The following is a 7,773-nucleotide window of genomic DNA, read 5'->3' as shown; positions in this document are numbered from 1 at the left end:
GCCAGCTCTTAAGTGCAGTCATGCTGTCGACTTGACCCAACTTGCCTCCACTGAAACAGCCACCCCAGCCTGAGGTGGGGGTGGGTCAGAGTTCACAGAAGATGCTTCTTTTTCCTTGGCTACCTAACATTTGTCCCGACCACTTGAAATTGGTTGTCAACCTAGGATTCACCCCTTCCTTCTGCTACAATTCCCTTTGAAGAGTGGGGTGTTGTGTGAAAAAATAAGTAACACACTTACCAACACATGTTCTGGGAAACTGGGATCAGTGTTTGATGATAAAACATCAGGATCCCTGCAGGCTGGTGTCTTTTACGGGTTTGCATCCACACACAATAGAACAAGGGTATGGATGGAAAAAGAAGAGCTACCTGGAGCTTAAGATACATCACACTGAAGATGGGTTGTGGCTAGGTATTTTTACATCTACTAATCTGGAAATTGTATTATTATTTCTTCTTCTTCTTCTCTCCACAATTATCTGAAGCAGACACATTAACACCACATTGAAGAAGCAGCTCAACTATTTGTGTTGATTTGTTTTCCACAGCAAACATGAGGGCTGCTCTAAAATGAGAGATAACTTCAAACTTAGGCATTTTCATAAATTTAGTTTAAAAAGCCATTGTATTACATTTTACCAATTTGATATCTAGCTTTACATACAGTAACAGACATATACATCTTGTAAGATCAAATCTTTATCTTTGTAAATCATTTGGAAGTCTAAAAGAAAAACAAACAAATGTAAAAAGAAATCACTTGTCCCAAAAGGGGAGTTACAAACTTAAAATCTTTCAATGAATAGTAACTATGATGACGTCATTCATTTGGAGTTGGCAAAGATTTCAGTGAATAAAGCTCCGTTTTCTTCCTAGGGTTATGTAATACATTGTAACTCACAGTCAGCTAAAGGTCAAGAAATAAAAAAGCTATTTGCAGGTGTAACATAATAACAGTAGCACTGGTGATAATAATAGTCATTGTTGCTTCAGTCATTCACTCTGGGAAGCATTTGCCAGGCACTGAAATCAATGCTATGTGTATAATATTGCAACCAGCCTTCAAGCATATGTTATCCTGTTTTTAATTAGAAATGTATAATATTTGTCAAGAGCAATTAACCCTCACATAGGAAAAATATGAAATCAATATTGTACAAATTAAGTAATTTAAAGCAAATAGACAAAGGACAAAATAATTTTCATTTATTTATGTTCAACACAGCATTTATAAAAGAAAACTATATCAGGAGAAGATAAAATATTACAGAAAGTTTAAAAAGATTAATAGACCACTAGCCATGCTAACAAAGAGAACAAGAGAGAGAACCCAAATTACTAGCTTATGGGATGAAAAAGGCAATATCACAACAGACACTTCAGAAATACAGAAGATAATTAGAAATTATTTTGAAACCCTATACTCTAATAAAACAGAAGATAGTGAAGGCATCAATAAATTCCTTAAGGCATATGAGCTGCCCAGATTGAGTCAGGATGATATAAACAACCTAAACAGACCAATATCAAGTGAGGAAATAGAAGAAGCCATCAAAAGAATACCAACCAAGAAAAGTCCAGGACCAGACGGATACACAGCAGAGTTTTACAAGAACTTTAAAGAAGAACTAATACCAATACTCTACAATCTATTTCAGGAGATAGAAAAAGAGGGAGTACTTCCAAATTCATTCTATGAGGCCAACATCACCCTGATTCCCAAACCAGATAAAGACACCTCAAAGAAAGAAAACTTCAGACCAATATCCCTAATGAATTTAGATGCAAAAATCTTCAATAAACTTCTGGCAAATCGGATACAAAAACATATCAAAAAGATAGTGCATCATGACCAAGTGGGATTCATCACTGGGATACAAGCCTGGTTCAGTATATGGAAATCAATTAATGTAATTCACCACATCAATAGACTTACAGATAAGAACCATATGATCAACTCAATAGATGCTGAAAAAGCATTTGACAAAATACAGCATCCCTTTATGTTCAAAACACTAGAAAAATTAGGGATAACAGGAAATTACCTCAAAATGATAAAAGCTATATACAATAAGCCTCAGCCCAGCATCTTTCTCAAAGGAGAAAAATTGAAGACATTCCCTTTAAAATCTGGAACAAGACAGAGATGCCCTCTCTCACCACTTCTATTCAACATAGTTCTTCAAACACTAGCCAGAGCAATTAGACAGATGAAAGACATTAAAGGCATAAATATAGGAAAAGAAGAACTTAAATTAGCACTATTTGCGGATGAAATGATCCTATACCTAGCAGACCCAAAAAATTCAACCAAGAAACTTCTAGAACTAGTAAATGAATCCAGCAAAGCTCAGGATATAAAATCAATACCAATAAATCAAAGGCATTCCTGTATATCGGTGACAAATTCTCTGAAATGGAAATGAGGACAACTACTCCATTCATAATATCCTAAAAAAAAAATACTTGGGAAACAACTTAACAAAAGAGGTGAAGGAGCCATACAATGAAAACTACAGAACCTTGAAGAAAGAAATAGAAGACCTTAGAAGATGGAAGGATTTACCTTGCTCATGAATTGGTAGAATTAATATTATTAAGATGGCCATATTACCAAAAGTACTTTAGAGATTCAATGCAATTCCCATCAAAATCCCAATGACATTCTTGCAGAAATGGAAAAAGCAATCATGAAATTCATCTGAAAAAACAAGAGACCCAGAATAGCTAAAGTAATTCTAAGCAGGAAGAGTGAAATTGGTGGTATCACGATTCCAGATTTTAAACTATACTATAGAGCAATAGTAACAAAAACTGCATGGTACTGGCACCAAAACAGGCTGGTAGACCAAGGGTACAAAATAGAGAACACAGAGACAAATTCACAAAATTACAACTACCTTATATTAGACTAAGGTGCTAAAACCATGCAATGAAGAAAGAATAGCATCTTCAACAATGGTGCTGGGAGAACTGGAAATCCATATGCAACAAAATGAAATTGAATCCCTTTCTCTCACCATGCACAAAAGTCAACTCAAAATGGATCAAGGAGCTAGGAATCAGACCAGAGACTCTGCATGTAAAAGAAGATAAAGTTGGCCCTAATCTTCATCACGTGGGGGCAGGCCCCAAATTTCTTAATAATACACCTATAGCACAAGAGTTAAAACCAAGAATCAACAAATGGGACAAATTCAAACTAAAAAGTTTTTTCTCAGCAAGAGAAATAATATCTGAGGTGAATAGGGAGCCTTCATCCTGGGAACAAATTTTTACCCCTCAAACATCAGATAGAGCTCAATCTCTAGAGTATACAAAGAACTCAAAAAGTTATACAACAACAACAAAATAACCTAATCAACAAATGGGACAAGGACTTGAACAGAAACTTCTCAGAAGAGGATATAAAATCAATCAACAAATACATGAAAAAATGCTCACCATCTCTAGCAATCAAAGAAATTCAAATTAAAACTACTCTAAGATACCATCTCACTCCAATAAGAATGGCAGCCATTATTAAGTCAAACAACAATAAGTGCTGGTGAGGTTGCGGGGAAAAAAGTACACTCATACCTTGCTGGTGGGACTGCAAATTGGTGCAGCCAATTTGGAAAGCAGTATGGAGATTCCTTAGAAAGCTGGGAATGGAACCACCATTTGACCCAGCTATTCCACTTCTCAGGCTAGAGCAAAAAGACCATAAAAGAGCATACTACAGGACACAGCCACATCAATGTTTATAGCAGCACAATTCACAATAGCTAGAATGTGGAACCAACCTAGATGCCCTTCAATAGACGAATGGATTAAAAAAATATGGCATTTATACACAATGGAATATTACTCAGCACTAAAAAATAACAAGATCATGGATTTGCAGGCAAATGGATGGCATTAGAGCAGATTATGCTAAGTGAAGTGAGCCAGTCCCTGAAGAACAAATGCCAAATGTCTACTATGATATAAGGGGGGTGACTCAAAATGGGATAGGAAGAGCATGAGAAGAAGACTACCATTAAATAGGGAAGAAAGGTGGGAGGAAAAAAGAGGGAGAAGGAAAGTTGCACAGAAGATGGAAGGAGAAGCACATTGTTATACAGAATACATATATGATGTTCTAATGAGAAAAAGAAAAAAAGTGTGTCACATTAGATTGGATAGACAGAAAGGATGGGAGAGGAGGGGAGGAGTAAGGAGGATAGGAAGGGCAGCAGAATAGAATAGACAATATGACTGATGTATGTACACTCCATGTATATATTATATGCAAAAATACATTTCTCTGTCATGTATGACTAAAAAAAATTAAAAAATAAAGTAAAAACAATGACAGTACAATGATCTAAAATAACAGTTCTTATTTAACCAGTTGTTTAATTTTTATGGTTGCTTGCTCTATAAAGAAAATAAAACTTAAAAAAAACAATGTTATGGGTAAACTTATAAAAAAAGAAAAATAAGTCATTAACCCAGCTTTAAAAAGAAAGAAAGAAAGAAAGAAAGAAAGAAAGAAAGAAAGAAAGAAAGAAAGAAAGAAAGGAAAAAGTAGTGTATCATGAGAGATTTCTCTTTTAGAAATAATTCAAATGACCTTCCTAGAAAGAGTCAGCAGGTCTGGGGATATAGCTGAGTGGTAGTGGGCTGGACTAGCATGCAGAAAGCCTTGGAGTTTAAAGCCCAATACTGCAAGAAAAGAAAAGGGAGGGAAAGGAGAAAAAAGAAGGAAGGGAGGGAGGAAGGGAGGAAGTAAAGAAGGAAGAAAAAAGGAAAAAATGAAGAAAAGGAGGGAGGGAGGAAGGAAGAAAGAAAAAAGGGAGATAACAAAAGCAGGGAAAGCAATGGGTCATTAAAGCATAAGGGCAAGCAGTACAAATATAAATATATGACATAAAATCTGTTGAGACAGTTTAGAAAGCTTTAGAATTTGCATGACATCAAACTGAGTGGTATTATGACTGTATAGAAACTTAAGAAGCTCAACCTTGGCCTGGCCTAAACCAAACTCAGGGGTGGGAGGCATAGAGAGGACTCCTGTCTGGCTGGAGTGGAAGGGACCTGAACCCGTGACACTTAAGAATGCACTGGTTAGGGAAGGAAGGGGCCAAGACTCCCCTGATGGGCACTTGAGCACCATAAGGCTCCTGGGAGTCCTTCCCTGAGCTCCCCACCTTCACAACCCCCCTTGCAGGGGTTCTCAGTGGTCTGTTCCGTTGCCTGGTGCAGGTTTGAGTTCCTCACCAAACACCTGAGTGTTCACAGCCTATGTTGGCCTGCCTGGGCAGGCTGTGGTTGTGGTGGCAAGAGCCAAAGCCAACTTAGCTTGATGAAGGCACCAAGGACTGCCCTACAGCCATATTAGTGGGTGGTCCTGGAAGAAGTAGGCAGGGTTTTGGCAGCATTGTCTGAAGACATGAAGCCAGGCCCTAATCCTTATGGTGTTCCTTGGGAGTTGGTGATATGCAGAGCTATTGGATGTTTTGCTCTTCTCTTGTTTTTGTGGAGAAGTTTTCAGTGTGTTAGAAGCAGGTTTTATGTGGAAAGAGAAAAACAGCTGGCTTTAAAACTTTCTAGAAGAATTGAAGAAAAATGTGAACTACTTGAAAAAGTTAGCCTTGTTCAAAAAGAGCTTGAAGGCTTAGAGTCAACTTTAAAGGGCAGCAATTCTGAGAAGGGTCCAAGAGACGTCCCAAAATTGGAGGCAACCTATGAAAAGCTGCATAGGTCCAAACCTAGCCATGGAGATGAAAGACTCTTTCTAGAAAAAGAGCTAAAAGAACAAAAGGCCAAACATTGTAAACAGGATGAAATCATGGCAGATATATCGAGAAAGATAAAGTCCCTTGAAGGTGAATCAGAATCAATCAGATCACAAATAGCTGAAACTAAAACAAACTTGAGACTGCTTCAAATGAGTGAGGAAGGACTTCAGCTGGCAATAAAGGAAGCCTTGGATGAACGTTCCCAGCTTCAGCAGAGTCAGAAACCTATCTTACAAGGAGATGCTGAAGCATGGAGGGAACAAGGACATGTCCAATGTAAAGAGAGTACCACATTGGAAGACTCTCAATTCCATGCAAAACAAGCTCAAATCGATAAAGAAAATCACATGGAGTCTCTGACTGAAGGCTTGCTGAAGATAAAAGATAGGTCTTCTCCAACCAAGGGAGCCCAAATAGACATTGGGAACTTGGAATGGGGAATGATGAGTGAATCAGGAATTGGTGCTCACTTGGATGATGAGCCCAAAGGAGCTTTGAAGAAACTGGTTGATGGTGCTAAATTAAAGGCCTCCTTAGAAACCTTAGAAGGACAAAGATATCAAACTTGTGCTTTTTTATCTGAAGTAGAGAAAACAAAGGAAGACCTTAGAGAACAGATTAGAAGTCTGAAGACTGAACAAGCAACCTTGCTGCCAGAAAATACATGGCTTGAAGGTGAGAATGAGAACCTTCAGCAGAAATTTAAAGTCATGATGGAATGCTATCAAGAAAATATGATGAAACTCCATGGGAAACTCAGAGTAGAGGAAAATTACCGGGTGAAGCAAGAGGAGAAACTTTCCAAGGTCAAAGAAGAGATGGGCCATACAAGAGAAGAGCTGGAGACCTACAGAAAGCGAGCCAAATATCTTAAAGAAGAATTGGAGAGAACCATTCAGTCCTGTCAGGGGGAGATTATTTACTGTGAGAAAAAAGCTCATGAGAGTAAGTTGGTGGCTTGGATTGCTGAAAGAAACCTCCATTATTTCATGAAACAAAACGCTCGCAACAGACAAAAGTTAACTGAAAAGGAGCTTCAATTTGAACTTGTAGAGGAAGATCCCTGTGCACTTGGTGTTTCAAATGCAGCATTGGGCAGAAAGCATTCCCCCAATGGTCCCTCACCATTGAGTCCTCCTTGGCAAGGTGGATGTTATTCGAATTATGGTAGACCATTGCGACCAGCAGAACTCAGAGGTTTAATCTGCCTTCTTTGGATAAAGAGGATGGACCTATGTCTTCAGAAAGTCAATCCAGTAGAAAGGAGACCAAAATCAATCTTGATGATTCCAATGTGCCTGATTCATCTCTCTGCTGAAAACTAAGCAACTGGCTCTGGCTCATTGTTGGCACCTTTTCCTCAAGTCAGAGGTGAATTGTTTCCTGTGGACCCGAGGAGTCAGTTCATGAGAAGAGGACCACTTTTCCCTCCGCCTCCTCCAGGAAACAGGTATGAGGCACCTCGAGATTATTTTCCACCAGGCCCACTACCCCCTCCACTTTTTCCAATGCCAGATGTCTATGAATGGAGGTATTTTCCTCATGACCTTCCCCCAAGAGCTGGATTTCCTCCCCCCACCCCCGCATTCTGAAAGTAGAAGTGAGTGCCCTTCAGGCTTCATTCCGCCTTCAAGTGAGCCTTGAAGGCGGAATGAACATCAACAAGAACATCAACAAGAAACCTGATGTTTTTGATCTCTCTTCAAAAGTAATTTGACTTACCTCTCATTTTTAGTTTTTAAGTAATTGCTTTTACTTAAGTAAGTGATTATACTTTTGCTCCGATTGAAGCTAAATAAAACTATAATTCTTAGGATAGTATTTTGGAAATAAAGATGGTTTAAATATGATACTATGAGTAAATTATTTCCATTCTATTTTACTCTAAAGATTACAGCATTGAATTTGATTAATCCACTATTCTATAAACAACAATGGGATTTTCATGTATGTCATCTAGCCTTTGGAGATATTTTAAATGCCCAACAAAGGCAGTCCCTTTATAT

General features: G+C 38.2%; 1 pseudogene; it reads left to right on the top strand.

Annotated features, from left to right (window-relative positions):
- Nucleotides 1-5,331: 5,331 nt before the first annotated feature.
- Nucleotides 5,332-7,411, top strand: LOC144367025 (melanoma inhibitory activity protein 2 pseudogene; annotated as a pseudogene).
- The last annotated feature ends 362 nt before the right edge of the window (nt 7,412-7,773 follow it).

This window comes from Ictidomys tridecemlineatus, chromosome 1 (genome assembly GCF_052094955.1).
Source record: "Ictidomys tridecemlineatus isolate mIctTri1 chromosome 1, mIctTri1.hap1, whole genome shotgun sequence".
NCBI classification, from domain to species: domain Eukaryota; kingdom Metazoa; phylum Chordata; class Mammalia; order Rodentia; family Sciuridae; genus Ictidomys; species Ictidomys tridecemlineatus.
The sequence above is the reverse complement of the archived record's forward strand: the minus strand, read 5'-3'. Positions and strand labels throughout refer to the sequence as shown.